This window comes from Pleurodeles waltl, chromosome 3_1 (genome assembly GCF_031143425.1).
Source record: "Pleurodeles waltl isolate 20211129_DDA chromosome 3_1, aPleWal1.hap1.20221129, whole genome shotgun sequence".
Taxonomy (NCBI): Eukaryota; Metazoa; Chordata; class Amphibia; order Caudata; family Salamandridae; genus Pleurodeles; species Pleurodeles waltl.
The window spans coordinates 539,344,854-539,366,931 of NC_090440.1; the positions used below are offsets into that span (position 1 = coordinate 539,344,854).

Genomic DNA, 22,078 nt, shown 5'->3' on the forward strand with positions numbered 1-22,078 from the left:
GGGTTCCAGTCTAACCGGGACAGGTTTCTGAGTGAGAGCTGCTTTGGATACTCCAAAGCGCATAAGAGCTGATATTGTGTGCCAGTCGTTCTGCAGACAATGGCACAGTAGGTGGGATTCCAAATATGGAAGCGCATTACCTTGCTGCACAATTTGGAGCATCCATTTGTTGGAAGGTATTGTTTGCCATTGAGGCAGGTAGTGCTTGATCCTACAGTTGTCCTGCCTTGAGGGCCCATTAAAGAGGTTGGGAGACTGCAGCAACCAGAGGGGCAAGGTACTGGACAGTATGCTGGCCGTGGATCCTTTGTCCTTTATGAGATCTGCATCCCCTGTCACAAAAGGACTGGGAAGCTTGCTATGCTGGGGAGTAAGGCTGGTAATGCAAACGCCCATGAAAGCCCCAACCATGGCCATGGAAGGTGCAAAAGGACTGCTGCTGTTGCTGGGGGGCAAGGAAAGGACCAGGGATCGTTCCCTGAAGTGTTAGACTGCCGTGTGAGCATTGTCACGGAATAGGCTGAATCTTACAAAGGGCATGTCAATATGAGATGATTGGACAGCGCTGAGAACCCAGTGGACTTGAACCAAGCATGGAGGCAGACAGGCACCATAGAGGCCATGGCCCTTCCAAGTGAGTCTGTGGTGTCCAGCCCACACTGAATGGCGATTAACGCTACATCCCAACCATCACTTAATGTCTGGTTCAGGATGGCTTGCCCCTCTTCAAGCAGCATGGGCATCAGCTGTGCAACTGTATCCCATAAAGCATTGGTATACCGGCCCAAGAGACATGTGGTGTTCAATGACCACAATGCCAAGCTGGTGGAAGAGAAAATCTGCTTCCCCAATATTTCCAGCCTCTTGGATTTCCTATCCGGTGGCATGGTTGGGAACGTGCTTGGGTTGGCCTTGGCTGCTCAGGCCTGCACCACCAGGCTCTCCGGAGACGGATACTAGGAGATGAAGGCTGGGTCTCTAAAAGCAGGACCAATCTCATCAGGAAAATATTCTGTGCATTGGAGCAGTGTAGGGTTTGGCCCAAGCCCCCAGCAGAACATTGTTAAGGACCTTATTAAAGGGGAGAAGATCTCTCCTGAGCCTTCCCCCAGTGAAGCACCTCAGTCATGAAATTGGTCTTGACTTCAATGGAAGGCAGCTGCAAGTCAAGGACGTCTGCCACCCTACACAACACTGCTGTAAAAGATGTGCCAAGTTCCATGGCAGGGCCCAGAGAAGAAGTCAGGTCAGAATCTGGGGAGGTGTCCAGGTATCTGGTGTCACCCAGTGGTGTGCCAGAGGAGTCCGTAAGCCCAAACTGGACTGCATGGCATCATAGAACTCCTTAAGTTTTTCAGGGGTTGCTCTGGCTCAAGGAAACTCAGGGAAGCATGGGGAGGACCTCCCACCAGCTCTGCAGTTGGAGAGCAGGGCCTAGAAGCACCTCTTCTGTTAGGGGAAGCCAAAGAGTGCTTCAACAACTTGTGTTTCTTTGACTTATCCGACTTCGATGATGAGGTCTTGGAGTGGGATGATGCTCGTCAATGGGAAAGATTCTGAGGCAGCCTCGAGATCTCTCTCTGGAACGGGACTGGGATCGGAGCAGAGCTGCCTTCTGCTGACCCACCAGGAGCTTCAGCGCCTGCTTGTGAATTGCCTTCGGATTCCTGGATGTACTGTCAGGGGAGGCCTTGGTTTGTAGCCTGGCCCCCAGACACCACCAGCAAACGAACTGGTGGTTAGAGACAGAGTTCTGTCTGTGATAGTCCTCACATTGTTTAAACCCTGTGGGGTTGGAGGGAGACATTTCGCTAGCAAAATAGGAGCAAAAGCTCAAAAAAAGAAAAAGGCTTGACAAAAAGTCAAAAAAGTTTGTCAAATAATGACAGAGAACAACACTCTAGATCTCTGCTGATGCCACTGAAAGAAAGGAACTAATGTGAGCATGCCGAGGTGGCACCTATAGAGGCATACCACCTACCAGCGTTCAGAGGTACTACTCAAGATTTTTCAGATTCAGTCTGACACCTGGGGAATATTCTGAAGCAGGCTTGTACAAGAAGTAGGTCATGAGCTACTGGTAGCTCTCCAGCTACCTGTAAGTAGTTCTCCAGTGTACCACTCAGCCAACAAATTAGAAACGTTTGCTGGGTTAAATTAGTATATGCACACCAAAATCGAAATGTGTGTATTTGAGATGAAAATGTGTGTATTTTCAGAACTCATCATTTTCAAAGCATATTTAAAGTGGATATTTAAGTGATAAATATTGTGGCATTGGGGAGACTTAGTAGTAATATTGTTAACATGGTGCTTTGGGCATTGCAGTTATGGCCATCATGTATTACTCATATAGAGGTATTCCAAATTGGCAAAACCTTTTTTACTTTACCACTGGTAACCCTGCATTGCAGTGATCACTAATGTATTGTGTGATATGGCCACTATTACAATAGTAGTATTAGTAACTCAGGATGATTTTAATTGAATATAATTCATTCTGATTATTAAAAAGGTTGGAGACCCCTGTTGAGATACCTGCAGTTAGGATTCTCTATCAGAAAGAGGTTACTTAAGATAATTAACCTGTTATTCTGATAAAGTCTTCTAACCGCAGATTCCTTACCATTTGAATTGATACCAAACAGTACCTCCCAGGTGGTGGGTCAGTGAACTGGCTTAAACCAAAACGTCCTGCAGGACTGAGCAGGTAAAATGCCCGTTTCAACAGCTCTGACTGTCCAAACAGTAGTGCTTTATGAACGTATGGACGGAGGCCCACATGGCTGCCTGGCAAATCTCTAGGAAAGGCACTCAACGTTCCAGCACAGTGGTAACAGCCTTCCAGAGTCTGCTTTTTTATTAAATGCATAGCAGATCTTAATGCATAGCACTTTGCCACAGAGAATTCACTAAAGGGTTGATCATCCACTATGTGTTCCCTAGTACAATCAATGTAAAAGTCCTTTTTAGATTCAGTCAATGTAATTCTTCCTCCTCCTTAGAAAGGTGAGGTGAAGCAAAAGATGTCAGGAGGGTGATGGTTTGTTCAATGTGAAAAGCAGTCACCACATTTTGGCAAAAAGAAGGCATGTGCTCTAAGAACCAACTTGTCTGGGTAGAAATCGGTATAAGTGTGGGGGAGGTAAAAAAGAGAGTCTATATCTCCCTAACCATCCATGTTGAAGTTACAGCCGGGAGAAAGACTGTCTTGAGGGTAAGCACCCTGACGGGACAGCTTTGCATAGGTTCAAAGTGAGAACACATGAGAAAAGTCCAAATTAAATTTGTCCCAGTGGGGCACAGTAAACGAGAAGGGAGAAACAGGCGCTCTAACTCCTTTAAAAAGCACATCACAACTAGTGATTCAAACAAAAAGATTGGTCCAGCAAACAAAATGGCCAAAATAGCCAACCAGTACCCTTCAACTGTACCCAATGCAAGGTCTCGCTGGGCTAAGGACAACACGTACAGTAAAAGCTCAGACAATTGGCCTGAAGTGGGTTAAAATGTTTGGAAGTGCACCAGGTCTCAAACTTGTCCCAGCAGCAGACATATACTGACTTGGTGGAAGGACACCTGGCTGGCAAAATAACATCCACAATTTTGGGAGGGAGGTTAAAGGTGCTCAACTACCACCGCTCAATCTCCAAGCATTGAGATATAAAGTGCTTAGGTTCGAGTGCAGGACCTTGCCCTGCTGCTGTGACAGAAGATCCTCCCAAAAGGGCACCCTGATCAGAGAAGTGATGCACATGCCAGAGGTCCGGTTACCCTAATCTCTGTGCTCAGTCCAGGCCCATTACATTGACTTGGGCTCAGTTGTTCCTGATCGTCTTCAGAACACATGGCAAGAGAAGAATTGGCGGGAAGGCCTACTGGATTCCAGAGTTTCACTTTAAGTCAAACACATATCCTAGCAAGAGCGTTTTTGGACACACCAATGCGCAGAAGTACTGACATTGCAAGTTATAGATGGTGGCAAACAGAGCGAACCAAGGTTCTCCCCATTTGTGGAAAAGACCCTCTGCCACCTCTGAGTGTAACTGCCTTGGTGTTCAAAGATCTTGACAGGTGACATACTCGAATGCTATTGGGCCACACAGTTAGGGGTGGGTAATGACTAGTTGATTGCAGACCGCACTGAGCCGGCCAATAGGGTTGACAGAGGCTATGGGAAACAAGGATTACCGGACGGTTTTGTACAGACTGAAGTGAGAGCACGACCTGCCTAGTCATACTCAGACAGTGGTGAAGGTGTGGCGAGAGACTACTAAAAACCTGGGGTGGGGAGATCCACTAACTAATAAACACAACTTTGAGACAGTGATCTCCTGAGAGATGTTGGAAACCTGGGAGGTTTCTCACATTCGGTGCTGATTGGCATACAGTGCCTAGGTGTCATTTGGCGAGAACTGGCGCTAATGACATTCAAGGTCCTACAACAAGAATATGCAATGGCAGAGACTGAGCATTTTGATACCTACAGTTGGGACATGCTCTTAAGAGACACATTTGGGAGGGAGAGCAGCTACCCAAGGCACTGTTAGAGGACCTCCTTCTCCTAGACAGACAAGGCTTTTTCCATGATATACAAGAAAATACTGAATAACTCCCCAGAACCACTGATGGCTCTGAGAAGGGCCTGGGAAGGGGTCATTGGACCACTTGAAGACGAAGACTGGGTGGAAGCAGCGCAAAGCCAGAGAAGAGAGGTGATATGGGACAGCTTTAGACTAGAACAATTGCAGATTTTATATAGATCATATAACTCAAGAGAGAGGCTTCATAAGATGGGGAGAAGTGGCTCTGAGCGCTGTCTGAGGGGATGGGGCAAGAGGGCACCTTCCTCCACATAATCTGAGAGTGCCCAGAAATACAACTTTACTGGACAGAAGTAGTACGAATAATGGCCTGGTGCTCAGACTGGCAGTTCCCTTGGAACCAAAATGTCTCTTCTTGAACATTACTGGTGTGACGGCTTGGTCTAGGTACCAAAAGATTTGGCTAGTTGTTGTGTTGGGGTAGCTAAGTGCAACACAGCACGTGTGTGGGCATGGCAACACGGCCCTGCCTTGAAAACTGGGAGTCTCATTTGGATTGGTACCAGTGGGCAGATCAAGTGGTATATCAGAGCAGGGGTTACCCTACGAAATGGGAAATAGTGTGGGGCAATTAGCATACTTACCAAGGCTACTGAGTGTGTGTGGGCATAGAGGGTGGAAGCTTGGCATCTCTGCATTTCACATGTGAGGGACTGAGATCTCTTCAATACGTGATGGCTCAGCTCATACCAACTCTCTTTTTCAAGCATATGTGATTAAAGTGTACACTTTATGTTTAACTCGACAATTAAATTTACTATACACTGAGCAAAGTTTAATAAAAATATTTTTTTTAATTTAAAAAAAAAAAGATCTTGACAGGTACAGTACCACCGGAATATCTATTTACAGAGGCACAGATCCTCCTGGTGCTGGGACCACGACTCCACCTAACCCTGCATGTTGCAGTATCACATGGTGGTGATGTTTGTGAACACTTAAACCAACCTCTTTTGATGGATAGCATGAAGGATTTCAAAACCAAGCGAATGACTCACAAATCTAACATGTTGATGTGGAGCACAGCCTCTGCCGGAGACCAGAGGCCTCTGACCTCCACCTCTCCTAAGGGCCCTCCACCCAAACAACAAGGCATCGATCACCACTGTCAACTCAGGTAGGGAGAGGGCTCTGCCACTGACCAAATTGTGGGTCAGTAGCCACCACTGCAGATCTTTTGTAGTCTCCTCTGAAATCTGGGCTTGACTGTAGAGTGCCCTAGTGCTGTGCCCCCCTGAGACTTAAGATCCCAGTGCAGAGCCTGCATATGCCTCTTGTCATGATTGCCTAGAAGGAGGCCATCACTTCTAGTGGTCTCATGAGCAGCCTTGCTGAAATGCAGGACCATGGCTGAATTGTCTGGATTTTAGCATAAATGTCCTAGATTCACTGCTCGAGGTAGTAGGCTTGAAATCACACGGTGTTCAGAATGCAGCTGATGGAAGGGGGCATCTGTTGAGGAGTTAGGTGTGACTTCTGCATGTTTATAGTAAACCCCAACAATTTTAGGACATTTGCCGTAATCTGGAGGTAGGTGAAAACTGCCTAGGACGAGCCGGTCTTTATCAGCAAATTGTCATGGTAGGGGGAAGATTGGAACTCCTGACCTCTGAAGGTGAGCAGCTACTACACCCATCACTTTTATGAACAACAGAGGGGCACTAGTGAGGCCAAAGAGGTGCAGAGTAAACTGGAAATGTTCCTGACCCACTGTGAACTGCAGGTAACACCTGTGGTGCCTGCAGAAGGGGAGGGGTGGAAATAAGCATCTTGTAGATCCAACATTACCATCCAGTCTCCAGAGTTAAGGGCAGACAAGACCAGGGCTAGGGTAAGCAGCTTGAATTTTTCCCTCCTGAAGAAGGTATTGAGTGTGTGAAGGACTAAAATAGACAAGAGACCTCCGTTCTTCTTCTGAACCATCAAGTAGAGGAAATAGCAACCAGGTCCTACTTCTGGTGTCAGCACCCTCTCTATGGTTTCTTTGGCCAAAAGAACCTGCACTTCCTGCCGCAAAAGGGACAAATGGTCCTCCGTCAGCCATTCTCAGGATCATGGGAAGGTTGGAGGGGTTTCGAGAAGTGGGTAATGCGTGACTCCACCAGACGATCTGCAAAACTCACATGTCAGAGATAATGGCCTGCCGTCCTGGCAGAAAGTGCCAAATCCTGTTTCTGAAAAGGAGGCTGTGTGCAATCAAGGACACGCTAAAGAGGCTTAGGGGCTGCAGCAGCTGCTGACTGGTTTGTGTGCTGCCCCTGATATCCACAAGATCTGTGGGGACAACGACCATGGCCTTCGAAAGGGGTGAGAAGATTGCTGAGTTGGCTGCAGATGCGGCGATGCAGAAAGCCCTACCATAGCCATGAAGGGGGCGAAATTGTGGTCTAGTTGACGTGGAGAGGCAGAAAGTCCTCTTTAAACTGTTCTACAGCAAAACCTGCCTTATCTTCCAGCAGGCATGAGCTGTCAAACAGCATGTCCCTCAGTCTTGCGTTCAAGTCTCTCAAAAATCCAGTCTCTACTGGCCTACTGGTGCCAATGGCTCTACCCACAGAGTAGGAACTATTAAGCCCACAAAGAATTGTGAACTGCGCTGTGTCACGTCCATACTGAGTGGCCTGTGAAAAAATGGCACAAGCCTCCTCAGGAATGATTGGCAGAACCTGGGTAAGCGAATCCCATAAGGAGCATGTATAACACCCTTGAAGGCAACATTCATGGACCACAATGCAGGACTAGTAGACCAGGAAACTTTCTTCCCAAAGGTTTTGATACATTTGATTCCCGGTCAGGAGGAGTGGCGGAGAACACATTTGGGCTCACCTTGCTAGCCGATTCTTGTGCCACCAAGCTCTTAGGTGGGGGATGCTGGCTCACAAAGGCATCATCCCCGGTGCAGGGTGATGATGACAGGCACTCTGGTGGCTAAATGGGGGACCGAGTAGGAATTATCCCAGGTTTCCAAGAGAGTGTCAGTGAAGGCCTGTTGAAAGGGAAGTAAATGCTCAGAACTAGTTTGACCCAGCTGAAGCACCTCAGTCAGTACATTCGTCTTAACCACCTGATTGGGATGGTGGGCTACTCATGATCAAAGACTTCAGCAGCCTTCTGCAGTACCATGGCAAATGGCATACTCGCCTGGAAGCGAGAGAAAACTAGCATCTGAAGAACTGTCCAGTAGACTGACATCTTGGAGATCCTCATACGAATTGTCCTCATGGTAGGCTTGGGCAAATTCCTCTCCGGTGTTATATATGGCATTATTGGAATCTGGCCTAAAAAGATCATGCAAAAGTGGTGTCCTTTGCCACAAAGGTACAGTGTCAATTTCAGAAGGATTGGCTGTGGGTAAAGGAATAAGCGGCATCTAGCATAGTTTTGGTCAAGGTCAGCATAGCACAGTCTCGGAGTCAGACAATATTATGGGTGGGCCATCATCTTCCAGCGTCGATGGAACACACTCCAAAGTGGGACGTGACCTCAGAAGAGTGTTCAGTACTGAAGCTGGTACAGACCTGGGAACAAATCCAGAGGGCTCAAGTGGCGCTGAGGCAGGTCCTGCCAAAAGAGGTCCAGATGGGAGATCTCGTGGTTCCTTGGGGTTGTAGGCTCACCAGAGGGAGCTGGTGTCATGCCAAAAATGTGTAGCATCGCATTCAGAAACTCCTGAGTCTATCCCAGGCATGCAAAAGTTGGGCTGGTGGTGGGTAGGATTTGGAACTGGTTCCCAAGAACATGTAGATCCAGGGGGCACATTGGCGCCCTCGTCCACTATCAGGAGAGTGAGAACGGCGGGACGGGCCAGGTCCCACTTAGACATCTTTCACTTCTTCTTTGACTTGCCCAAACACTTGGACCTCATCTACAACCTGTGGTGAGAATGGCTTTGAGAGCAAGACCGGGATCTTACCCGTGACTATGACCGACCAGGGTCTTCTGATACTTGGCAATGAAGAGCTTCTCCTCGCACTCCTGGATAGCCATCAGGTGCATCGAGGCATAGCTGCTGTAGGTCTTGGGAGTCGTGGTCTGACCCCAGATACCACAGGCAAACGAAGTAGGGAATCAGTCAGACATTTATTTGCCACATTCCCCACAAGAATTAATCCCTGTAGAAGTTGGACGTGATATAGCCCTAGCATACTGGGAAAAAAACTTTGGTAGCTCCGGGTATGTATCTGTTGGTGCAGAGAGAAAGGAACTGATGTCAGCGTACAAGGGTTTGCACCTATATAGGACCGCACCCCACTTCTGGCGCATAATGACTGATGCCGAGTCACTGATGCTACCTACTGGCGTACACAGGAACTGCTTAGTTTTCGGTATCCAGTCTAGCATCTGGGGGAATAATCAAAAAGTGAGGAATCTGCATTTATAATTCACAATGGGTGCTCATAAGAAAAGTAAGGACCAAATTAAGATCACACTGAGGCATCATAAAGGGTTTAGGAGGAAACATGATCTAAGCTTTTAAGAAATCACATCACGAAGGGTGATTTAAAAAAAGACGGCTGATCAAAAAAAGCAAAAAAAAAAAAGCAGAAAGGGCTGACAAATAACTTTGAACAGTGTGTTATGTTTACCTGGTTATAATTCTATCAATGTTAAGGCACATGTTAGAACCCTCACTTCATCAGGGTTCCTTGTGCGAGTGATGAGCAAAGGAGGTTCTTTGGCAGTTGGACAGAGTGAGCGTCGAGTGTAGCCACTCTGTCCTGGGTTGGTGGCAATGAAATAAAGCTGTGGTTATATCTTACCTGTTTCTGCATCTTAACACTGGCGACGAGGGCCTGGCCTTCACAGGCGCTGCCACCAACCCTGGACCCACCGGTGGAATTTGCTTTGCTTGATTCCTGTATTTGCGGCCACATGTGAATGGTTCCTGCTGGGCCGTCGTTCCTGTTTGTGGTTGTCCCTGCTGGATCATTCATTTCTTTTCTGCTGCCTTTGACCTGAGAAGAGACGCTGCTGTGGTTTACCGCCGCGGTCCGCGGTAAGCTTTTCTGTGCGTCCGCCGCGAGTTGCAGCAGTCCTGTCTGTCGCCGTGTGTTCATCTACGTTAGCGTCTCCTTGCGACATTTCACAAACATTTTTTTGGGAAGTTGTTTTTGGCATCTGTTGATCGTTGCGCGCGAGGCAACTGCGCGCGATCCTGTCTCGTGACACAGTTGTCTGCCTTCTTCCGATGCACTCGTGTTGCCTAGCAACCACCTGGAAGCACTGTAGAGTCTCCGCATTCAAATGCTTGAAACTTTATTCTGGTTACCACGGCAACTGGAAGAGGAAACTACACTGCTGACCTCTGTGAGCTTCTTTATTATTGGAATTTGTTAGGGATTTTAGTGACTGTTACAATGATGTCTGCAACCACGATGTCTCAACCTCTTCCTTTTCTTTCTGATAAAGGTGAGCCCATTTTATCCTGGAAGCGTTGGAAAAATCTTTTTGACTCGTATTTAATAGCAATAGGTGGGGAAAAATTTTCCCCAGCTAGAAAACAAGCTGTTCTTTTACACAATTTGGGCATTGAAGGGAGGAGCATCTATGACAGTCTTGAAACATTACCCATTGGAGGGGCGGAAGGTGAACCAAGAGATATTTATGACATGTCTATAACTATGTTGGCAGCTCATTTTGAATCCAAACTTAATATGGTGTTAGAGAGACACAAATTCTTTGCGATATCTCAAGGTAAATTGGAGAGTGTTGGGAACTTTGTTGCTGCCTTACGTACTCTAGCACGTACCTGTGACTTTGGAGACATCTCTGATTCTCTTATCCGCGACCAATTAGTCCGCTGTACTAACAGCAAACGGGTTCAGGAAAAGCTTTTAACAAAGAATCCCAATTTGCGAGAAGCTATTGCAATTGTAGAAGGTATGGAGAGCACCAACAGCTGGATCAAAGAAATTAATAATCACGAAGGAGATAATTTGTGCATAGCACAAGCGACACGAGTTCAGGAGGAGATTTCAAGAGTTGGTTTTGATGTACCATCCCAGGAGAAAAAGAAACATTCAGGACTACGGTGTTATCGATGTGGCAATACTGGGCACACAGCGAATAGCCCAAACTGTTTTGCACGCAACTCAACGTTTAGGAAATGTGGGAAAAAGGGCCATTATGCGAGAATTTGTAATAGTGACAAACAAAGTACAGTGGATGCTGTTACTGAAAATATCAATAAGATGGTCCTATGTGTCGAGCCAAATATTAATCATGTAGGAATTAGCACTGGTATGGTTGATGATGGGCCCATTATTTTGCCTGAATGCATCATTCGTCTTGATGGCAAAGTTATTAAAGTTTTAGAAGACTCGGGTTCCCCGTACACCATGGTAGGTGACAAGAATTGGCAAGCAGTATTTGGTGAGAACTGCAATTCCTTAATTGAACCGGACATTAACCCCGTCAGTTATGGTGGTACGAAAATAGATGTAATTGGTTATAAGGTTATGGAAATCCAGTTTCAGAATAAATCCACTATGGGTAAAGTTTATGTAGCCAAGCGAGGGAATAATCTTCTGGGTTGGCGTCACCAGCGTGACATGGGAATTAGATTGGATCCCAACTCTGATTCTCAAGTTTCAGTGGTGATTGATGATAATACTGACCTAGAGATTTTTAAAGAATTTCCTGAAGTTTTCAGTGACATGTTAGGGTGTTTAACCAATTTCGAGCACAGAATAATACTCAAAAGGGGTGCAGTTCCATCAGTGCACAAGGCAAGGAGGGTTCCGAGACTGATGATGGAGCCTCTCAAGGCTGAATTGAATAAGTTGTTGGACGCGGGAATAATTGAGGAGATAGAATCTTCAGAATGGCTTGCCCCTGTGGTTTTGGCTCCCAAGGATAATGGAAAACAGATTCGCATGTGCGTGGATCTTGGAGATCTAAACAGGCATATTTGGGTAGATCGCCAACCTCTTCCGAACATATCTGAAGAATTATCGCGGTTGGGAGGGTCGAAAATCTTCAGTGTGTTAGACTTATCCTCTGCTTACCATCAGGTTGTCTTACATCCCGAATCTAGGCATCTCACCTCCTTTGTAACACCAGTGGGAGCATATAGTTTCTTAAGAATGCCATTTGGGTTGGCTTCAGCAGCTGCATGTTTTCAGAGGGTTATGAAGAAAACCCTTGAATGGATCTCTGGGATTTTATTTTTTCAAGACGACATTTTGATCCATGGTAAGACTGTAAGTGATCATGATGAAATTCTCAGGAAGGTGTTGAGAAAGCTTGCCCAGTCAGGTCTCACTGTTAAAAAAGAGAAGTGCAAATTCAGGGTCACTTCAGTAGCTTACCTTGGTCACACCATATCGGGTGAAGGAATTAAGCCCAAGTTAGAATTAGTTGATTCCATCATCCGGGCACCTGAGCCCAGGGATAAAGATGGCGTCAGATCCTTTTTGGGGTTAGCAGAATATTACTCCAAATTCATTGCTAACTTTTCCAGTGTAACTCAACCCCTAAGATCTCTTCTGAAGAAAGGGTGTGAGTTTACTTGGACTGCTGATTGCATTTCTGCTTTCACGTCTGTCAAAGATAGTATCGGTAAAATGCCCACTTTGGGGCATTTTAATGCCTTCGCAAAAACTTTATTGTACACGGATGCAAGTGTCAAGGGTTTAGGAGCTGTTTTGATTCAAAGGATAGACCAGGAAGAAAAGGTTATTGCCTTTGCGTCTCGCTCTCTTAAAGAAGCTGAACAACACTATTCGGTTATAGAGAGAGAGGCACTAGCGGGCATGTGGGCGATCAAACATTTTAGGTTTTACTTATGGGGTTTACCTTTTGTGGTCAGATCAGATCATAGACCCCTTGTTCAAATTTTTTCTGCAAAAAAAGGAGATGACCTCACACCTAGGATAAGAAGATAGGTGGAAGGGCTGATGGAATATAATTTTTTGGTGGAATATATACCAGGACCAAAGAATGTGGTTGCAGATTTCTTGTCCCGTGCTTCTGTCAACTGTAATGATGATTCCATTGATGATTCTTCTGATGTATCGATGGTGATCAATTGGGTGAGAGAAATGGCTATAACTCAAGATTAGTGGAAGTTGGCAGTAGAGCAGGATTCTGACAGGAAATCTCTTGTAGAGTTCATTGTCAAAGGTTGGCCAGAGTATAAAGATATCTCTGATTCTTTGAGGAAATATTGGAATGTAAGAGATGAGCTGAGTTTGAGTGAGGGTGGATTATTTAGGGGTTCTAAGTCCATACCTTCAGTGGCTTTGAGAGGTAAAATAATTAACTTAGCTCATGAAGGACACCTGCTCAGAAGTTTGACCAAATCTAGACTGAGAGCTGTGTACTGGTGGCCTGGGCTTGACCGCGATGCAGAGGCTGTTGTGAAGGATTGTGTATCTTGCGCATGCAGTGACAAAAGTAAGGTTATAATGAAAGCTCCACTGTACCCTGTAGAAACCCCTGAGAAGCCTTGGTTGAAGTTGGGTCTTGATTTCATGGGACCATTTCATCTTTTGCCTGCCAATGAACGGTATGTATTGTTGTTGGTTGATTATGCATCGAAATGGGTGGTAACGAAGTGTGTGTGTTCGATAGGCACCTGAACGGTTATTGAGTTTCTGAGGGAAGAATTCTCTCGGGAAGGTGTGCCAAGTCATTTGGTCATGGACAATGGGGTGCAGCTGACATCTCAAGAAATGAAACTTTTCTTGGAATCTTTGGCTGTGGTACATTTAAGGACAGCTCTCTATTTACCTCAGGCTAACGGTCTTGCAGAGGGTATGAATAGGATGGTTAAATCATGTGTACAAGAGGCTGTTGTGACCAGAGCTCCATTGGCTGGTTTACTCAGAGACTTGTGGTGGGCACATCGGAATACCCCTAATAGTATCACCAAGATTGCTCCTTTCGAGTATATGAGAGGCAGGTCAGGGTGCACCAAAATGTTTCCAGCTTGGATGAAAAACAGATTGGGGCTGGAGGATTTTGATCATTTTGATCTTAAGAGGGTTAATAAAGCGCATGACCGTAAGAGAAACTATCAATGTAAATACAAATTGCGTTATGACTCAAAATGGGGCGTTTCCAATGTTAAATGGAAAATTGGTGACATGGTGTTGGTAAAAGATCCTACTTTTGTAACAAAGGGAAGATCAAGTTTCAAGGGTCCTTACAGTATTAAGGAAGTAAAAAAAATGTAGTTTTGGATAATGGAGATGTATGGAGTATGTCCAGGATTGTGAAGGATTTCACTTCTCCAGAGAACCGAGGAATGAAAAATAGTCATGAGTCTGAGGCCGGGGTTCAGACCAAGGTTTCTTCCAGGTTACGCTCTGAACCGAAATGGTTAAAAGACTTTGTGCATTAAAGTTTATTGGTACTGTGCTTAACACGTGGTGCCTTGCATATAATCACAACATAGTATAATCTGTATAGTAACATGTAGTAGGTTTGCATATTTTTGCATCATAGTGGAAACCTGTTTAGCAATATGTAGTAAGTTATTTTTCTTCCTAGTATGTAAATATTATTTTTCTTTCTTCTTAAAACTTGTTCCCTACCTTTTCTTTTAGTGTTTGATTTTGGGTAAGGGGGATGTGTTATGTTTACCTGGTTATAATTCTATCAATGTTAAGGCACATATTAGAACCCTCACTTCATCAGGGTTCCTTGTGTGAGTGATGAGCAAAGGAGGTTCTTTGGCAGTTGGACAGAGTGAGCGTCGAGTGTAGCCACTCTGTCCTGGGTTGGTGGCAATGAAATAACGCTGTGGTTATATCTTACCTGTTTCTGCATCTTAACACAGTGCCCACTGGAAGTCTTTACTGCAACCATCCAGTTGACCAGATCCAGGGCAGACAGACGTTCAGTCAGAGTGAGTATTTTGAATTTCTTCTTACAGAGAAAGGCATTCTGAGGGCAAAGATATAAAATAAGGTGAAGGCCTCTGTCCTCCTTCAGTACGAGGATGTACCAGGAGTAACAAATGTCCCTACTTCATAGGCTGGTAGTCTCTTGCTGGTGGCCCCTTTGGCCAATAGAGTCTGCACCTCTTGTAGCAAGATGGATAGGCTCTGAAAGCTGCTTTGATGTGGGAGGAAGATGAGGTTGGTTGAAAAAGATAGGTAGGACACAGCCCTGATGAACAATCTGGAGGTCTGATCTGTTGCACCTAAAGACCTGCAACACACAAAGGACAAGAAATCAAAGTGGAGACCCAAAAGGGTGGGCCCCACCAACTAGAGAGACAGCATATATGTTAAAAAAAACTGTCCTCACCCACTAATCGTGGCATGCTTCATCATAGGGCTACGCTGACACATTCCCACGCTGACCAACGTAAGGAATGGAGCAAAAGGGAGGGGGAACAAAAAACGTAAAAAGACAAATGGAGATCAGACATACAGAACACCACACAAGATTGTTAAAAATATCTAGTGAATCCATAGTTAATCTCTATTCCAGGATTCACCGGACAGGATTAAAAGGATTAGAAAGATGGTGGTGACATAGGGATATAATCACCCCTTCACCCCAAATATCTGTTCTAGAGTCAACCTGTTTTGGCCGTTTCCATTGCCCATATGGGTTGTTTGCCCTTCATCAGGACCATCGATCCCCTCAACATAAAATTCCCTACCTGTTGTCAACCAATTTTTGATCAACAGATGAGCCCGAGTTCAATTGTCCCCTTTTAGTGTACACACTCAGGATTACCTACAAGGGAATACAAAGACAGACATGTAAAAATGTGTGAAGGCTACTTCATCCATATATTGCCTCTCGCTCCCTCGTATTTCTGTTCCCTTTGCTTACACCCATGTACCATTCGCCCCATTGTATCTAGTTCACGGTACTACTAAGGGGGTCATTCTGACCCTGGCGGCCCGTGACCGCCAGGGTCACCGACCACGGGAGCACCGCCAACAGGCTGGCGGTGCTCCCAAGGGCATTCTGACCGCGGCGGTTCAGCCGCGGTCAGAAAGGGTAAACCGGCGGTCTCCCGCCGGTTTACCGCTGCCCCATTGAATCCTCCATGGCGGCGGAGCGCGCTCCGCCGCCATGGGGATTCAGACACCCCCTACCGCCATCCTGTTCATGGCGGGAAACCCGCCATGAACAGGATGGCGGTAGGGGGTGCCGCGGGGCCCCTGGGGGCCCCTGCAGTGCCCATGCCAATGGCATGGGCACTGCAGGGGCCCTAGTAAGAGGGCCCCACAAAGTATTTCAGTGTCTGCTTTGCAGACACTGAAATACGCGACGGGTGCAACTGCACCCGTCGCACCCCTGCAACTACGCCGGCTCAATTCTGAGCCGGCGTCCTCGTTGCAGGGGCATTTCCGCTGGGCCGGCGGGCGCTCTTTTGGAGAGCGCCCGCCGGCCCAGCGGAAATGTTTGAATGGCCGCCGCGGTCTTTTGACCGCGGTGCGGTCATTTGTCGGCGGTACCTTGGCAGACGGCCTCCGCCGTCCGCCAAGGTCTGAATGACCCCCTAAGTCTGTTCTCAAATCGGGAATTAGTGCAAGCTCAATACAAAGACATCCTTATAGAGCACACATCACCCCAAGCAGTGACCCAGGCAGCAGGTTTTACGATTTGTGTGAATATTTGCACTTACTGCGTTATCATTGAATACCTCCCAAACTGGAGTTCAGTGGGAGCACCTCCCTGTAGTCACACACTAAATATGAAAAAAGAACAATGTGAAGAGGCACTGAAAACTCAGCCTCCCCCCCTAACATCCTCGGTTCTCTCTCTCCCCCAGTGTCTCGCAACAAGCCCTTACCCTGCTCACCTCATCAAGGGACCGGTGCCTCCCCTTTGCCACACGTGACTCCGTGAAGGTAAATGAACCGTTACCAGCTCCATCTTTTTGTTCCCCTTCATGCGGTCAGGTAATTGCGTGTTACGGAACGTGAAACTAGACTGTCTTACCGCACGATTACGTGCACACTAATGGAGACTATATTGGGTTACTGAATGTTATCAATACTCCCAATAGTGGCAGCCATCTTAGATGCCATACATGATTCAGCAGGTAGCTGAGCTGATCAAGGTTCTATATATAGTTATAAGGTGTATAATCTATATTCACGTGGTCAGGTGATCCCACGTATCTGGATGAAACAATCCTCTTCTGGCACGAATGCATGTACATTTGCAGCAGCCATACCGTGTGTGATTCTGTTAATAAACATTCAATGATGTGTGTACTAAAAGGGGAAAATTGAACCCAGGCTCATCTGTTGATCAAAAAATAGTTGACAACAGGTAGGGAATTTTATGTTGAGGGGATCGATGGTCCTGATGAAGGCCGAACCACCCATACTGGCGATTGAAAAACGGCCGAAACATGTTGACCCTAGAACAGATATTTGAGGTGAAGGGGTGATCATATTCCTATATCACCACCATCTTTCTAATACTTTTAATCCTATCCGGTGAATACCGGAATAAAGATTAACTATGGATTCACTTGAGATAGTTTTAACAATCTTGTGTGGTGTTCTGTATGTCTGATCCCCATTTGTCTTTTTATGTTTTTTTGTCCCCCCTCCCTTTTGCTCCATTCCTTACGTTGGTCAGCATGGGAATGTGCCAGCATAGCCCTATGATGAAGCATGCCACGATTAGTGGATGAGGGCAGTTTTTCTAACATATATGCTGTGTCTCTAGTTGGTGGTGCCTACTCTTTTGGGTCTCCTCTTTGATTCCTTGTCCTTTGTGTGTTACTGGTCTCATGATTGGGAGGTTGGACAAGAAATGTTTCCTTGTACCCCTTTGTTAGTGTATTGCTGGACCTAAAGACCTGCCACCTTGGAAAAAATTGTCTGTTCCTGCCTCCCAATGGGTGGCTTTACAAACTAGGGGTAAAGACAAACTGAAGAAGCTTGGAGACTGATGCTACATGGTCTGGGAACTGAGTCGAACAGTATCCGTGGTAACCTGCATGATGTCTGCTGGATCACCATCCCTGAAATGAATGGGATGAATGCTGTAATGGTGGTAGGCCTGGGGTGCCTATACTCCAGCCCTCTGGGGTAGCCTAGAAAGGGTCAAAACTGCTGATGCAACTGTCAGACAAGGGTGGAAAAACCCAAAGAATGCACTGTAGCTCTGCTTTCTATAAAGCTTTAGAGGGCAGAATCAGCTTTTCACCAAAGAGGCAGGACTCATCAAATGGCATATCCATTAGACACCTGCACGTCCCCATCAAAGCCAGTGGATTTCACCCACGTGTGGCAGCGAAGCACCACACTAGTACCTACCACATACCCTAAGTAATTAATAGTGTCCAGCAAAGTCCTAATGACAATTTGCTGCATCCTGACCATCATGAATGGTTTAAGCCAATGAGGCCCAAAAACTCATCCAGGACCGCCAGCAAGATCTCACTAGCCATGCCCCAGAGGGCATGTACATAACAGCATAATCAGCAGACTGCATCGACTGACTGACCTTAATGCCAAGCTAGCAGAAGAGAACATTCTTTCTTCAAGTCCATGTTTATATGAGTAGTAGGGAATACATTAGGTTTGACTTCACTGGGGAACCTTGGACCACAAAACTCTCAAGAGTTGGATGCTGCATTACAAAGTCCAGTTCACCCGGTGCTGTTATGGTGCCTGGCCACCGTCCAGTGAGCAATGCTTTGCCCATGTACCACAAGGATGTCAGTCAGAGTTTCATTAAATGGAAATAAGGGCTCATATGAGGCTGGCTCAGGGGGCAGAACTGCAGTAACCACACTGGTCTTGATTTCAGCTAAACAGAGCTGTAAGTCCAGGACCTCAGCTGCTCGTCTAATCACTACAGCAACTATTGCACTCTCTTCCATTTGAGGTACAAGGGGTGAAACAACCTTGCGCCATGGGAGGTATACATCCCTCTGGCTTCCTGCATGCAGGTCCATGTAAACATCATCATTATCATAATGAGGGATTTAATCCTACCCATCATCTCCATCGTCATTATTAGATTTATCAGAATCACAGTCAAAAAGTTAATGAAGCCACTGAGGAGGGCCTCATAGAAGAGGAAGAGTTTTCTCAGCATCAAAGCATGCAAGGACCATGTGTACTGGAGTGACATCTATGCGAGACCTCGGGCGAAGCAGATCAGCTCAAGGTCGGATACCTGAGTCAGCAGGTGCTCTATCTTGACTTCGGAACCGGCATCTGTGGAGAAGTGACTGGTGCAGAATTCTGAGCTGGAGAGAAAATTAGCATCAGAGTTCGTGCGGAACCCCAGGTAGATACTAGGAGCTGAGATATCACAGAGAATAAATCTGCCAGTAGTAACCCGAATGGAGGGCACTGTGGATTCTCGGGCCCAAAGACATGACAGAGGGAACTGAAAATATAGTGTCAAGAATGAGCAGCATGACCTCCTTGAGAGCCTCAACCTGCTGCAGTGTCACCGATGACCCGGAAACGTTGTGGATCAAAGGGACAAGTTGTGGGCCCTCCTGACTTCTCTTTGGACACAGTGTAGTGGGATAGGGTCACTTTGACTTCTTACATTTTTTTCTTACTTCTTTAACTTCTTACATTTCTTCTAACGGCTTACTGGGAGACTTTGACCACAAAGAGGACCTGTTATGGGGGCAGTCTCGAGAGCAGGAATGAATATGCACCCTTGATTTGGTGCAGGAGCGAGGTCTGTAACTTCTTTTGATGTTTGACAAAATACAGCTTTGCTTCACGGTCCCAGACTGCTTTTGGGTGCATGAGGATACATTCCTGGCTTGGAGTCTTGCGCAGAGGCCAAACACCAGAAGCACACCTAGTGCAGGCCCATTACTGACATCTTTTTCCAACAGTCATGACATGATTTGAGCCCTGTAGTTTTTGGTGGAAACATAATTCGCTTGGACACAGGTAAAAGATTTTGGAAGGAATTCATCAACTGATGATAAAAGAGCCAAGTTCCAGATCCCTGTGCAAATGCATGGAAAGAAAGGAACTGATGTTGGTGGCACCTAAATGCCACTCTATCACTTCTGGGGCAAAATAAGATCAATGAAGAGCCGCACATCATCACCTAGCGGCACACAGGAGCACTGCTATGAAAATGTCCGGATCCAGTTCAGCATCTGGGGAATATTCTAAAGGTGAAGAATCTGTGATTAGACTTATCCATCAGAAGATCAGTGTGTAAAACAGTGGACCACAATGGTGGTGGTGAAGTCAATTAATGGAGGATTAGAAATTTGAGTGATAATAGAGACCAAAGAACCCAAATCTGTACTAAGTCATCCTCTTGGCAAATACACATGTAGGTCTACAGGCAACCGTAACTTATTTAAAGAAACGACAATCTCTTCCCTCTTCCCCTTGCTAGAAGCACCTTAGGTTCCCTTTTAATTCCCTTGTCAGTTGACAAGTGGGGCAAGATGACATTAGTTATGCTGGTGACCACTTCTATATCACACTGCTACAGTAAACCTTAACAGCCTCATGGAGAAAGACTGACTCTGGGCACCAAGCCAAAAGCTCCTATGGTCCAAAAAGCCTGAAATTCCATAAAGAAACACCACCAATCAAAATAGAAGGTCTAGAGAACGGGTAGAAGATATAATAAATCTAAGGAACCATTACAGGATATAAAGAAAATAACTTTGGCTTGGTTGAGAGGTAAACTAAACCCATGAATGTTCAGGCTTTTACACCAGTGAATGTTCAAAAGAATCTGCATAGAAGAATGGGGTCAAGAGCCACTATATTATATGATGCAGGCTGATACTTCTGAGAAGAAGCAAATTAACTAGATGACAGTACAGGGTAGAAGTTGTCTGATAAATGTGATTTTCTTTCTTTCACCAAGTCTAGTACTCTTATGACCCCACACATTCTTTGCAGGATACTTCAGTGAGAAATCCATGGAGAACGTTGCCAATATATAATGCTTTTAAAACAGGGTAAGTGCTAGATGTATGTGCTGTAAAAGTAAAAGGATAGTGTTAAAATCGAATTCCAAGTTCACTGGTAAGTTCACGGAGATAAAAACTTCATACTACCTCAAGTCTCTCATGAGTGAAGTGTGAACTGACACTTAAAGACATTTGCGAGGAGCCTCAGCCAATATTCTGAAAACAGATTATACGTAGAGGAAGCAGAACTCCTTGACAGGCTGGTTCTTTGGTCACTTGGCAGAAAAAGACAGTTCTGCATCTGAATGTCTCCTGTCGGGGTTGTGGTGTGCACTTGCCCACTGGGTATAGCCGCAAGACTTGTTGCCAGTGTTAAAATGACATTCCTAACTCCGTCCAGTTTGAAATCAAGCTTATTGAGAAAAGAACTTACCACCTCAAGTCCCTCACATGTGAAGTGTTGACTGACAGTTATAGAGTGTTTGAGAGGAGCGTGTGGCAGCATTCTAAAAACATTAAGCCAGAAGGGCCTTACTAAATGAACTCATGAATGGGGGTATTAGATGGATGGTGAATGAAAAGAAAACTGGATAAAGATTGCAATTAAAAGTGTAAACATTAGAACACATTTTAACCATACCTATACAATCGTTTACAATGAAAGTTTGTGTCCGCCTGTGTGGTTTCCCTCATGTATTTCCTAGTATGGTATAAGTAATACATCTTGTGGTAAGCGTTGGGAACCTTGAAATCACAAAAGGATAGAATAAAAGTTGGTGGACCCACAAAGACTGGAAAACTCTTCCTTAGTTGAATTTTAATTTTCTTTCCCCAATTTGTAATGCTTATTCCTATTTTCCTCTATGACCTTTATGCATAAAAAATGTTTTTTTTTTCCTTTACGGAAGGAGTATTGCTTCCCGATATTCATGCCGGGTCTAATATATTCGCTTATATTTATTGATATGATTTGATGTTTGTTTCTCTGATGCAACAAATACATATAGAGCCTTAGTGTGTCGTAGTAAAAGTTGAAAAAATGAGTAGCAGTAAAATTACACTAGACAGAAGAGATTTTCAGATGACCAGGGAGGACTAGAAACATCAATCAGTTAGTTGCCAGAGTGAGTGGCGTGCTATGTTACACTGTCACAAGATCTGGCGACTAGATGCATCTGTGAGCTCCTGAAACTTTCTTAGAACTAAAGCCACGATTTAGATATGCAAAAAAGTTAAGTGCCTCTCACTCATACCTCGGTCACTCGCCTTTACTTTGTAAGCATACATTTAATAACTAGAATACCATGTTTGGCTTCGCTAGGTAAAGTGTGCAGTGGGAACAGGCACTTGAGAAAGGCGCTGAAAAGAAAGCCGTCTTTCATCTCCAATATCTTGTTTCAACTTTGAGTTTTACCTTGGTCTCTACGGTTGGAATGCTTGGTACCCGCGTTAGTGCCTCTGCTCTTAGGCTCCATCCATAGCCTCTGGACAGCAGCAGGAAGAGCACTGGAGACGCCGGGGGTTAGGCAGGATTTACAAAACACAGACATAGCACTGAGATGCCTTTCGGCTGGTCGAGGACCGCCCAAACCACGAAACTGAATCAAGGCTGCAGATCTAAATT

The 22,078-nt window shown here is 45.6% G+C and overlaps 1 protein-coding gene across 1 annotated transcript in view; it reads right to left on the bottom strand.

Annotated features, from left to right (window-relative positions):
* The window catches only part of MAP2K5 (mitogen-activated protein kinase kinase 5), a 1,242,853-nt gene that overhangs the window by 492,949 nt on the left and 727,826 nt on the right, over positions 1–22,078 (bottom strand). The gene's annotated exons all lie outside the window — the stretch shown is intronic.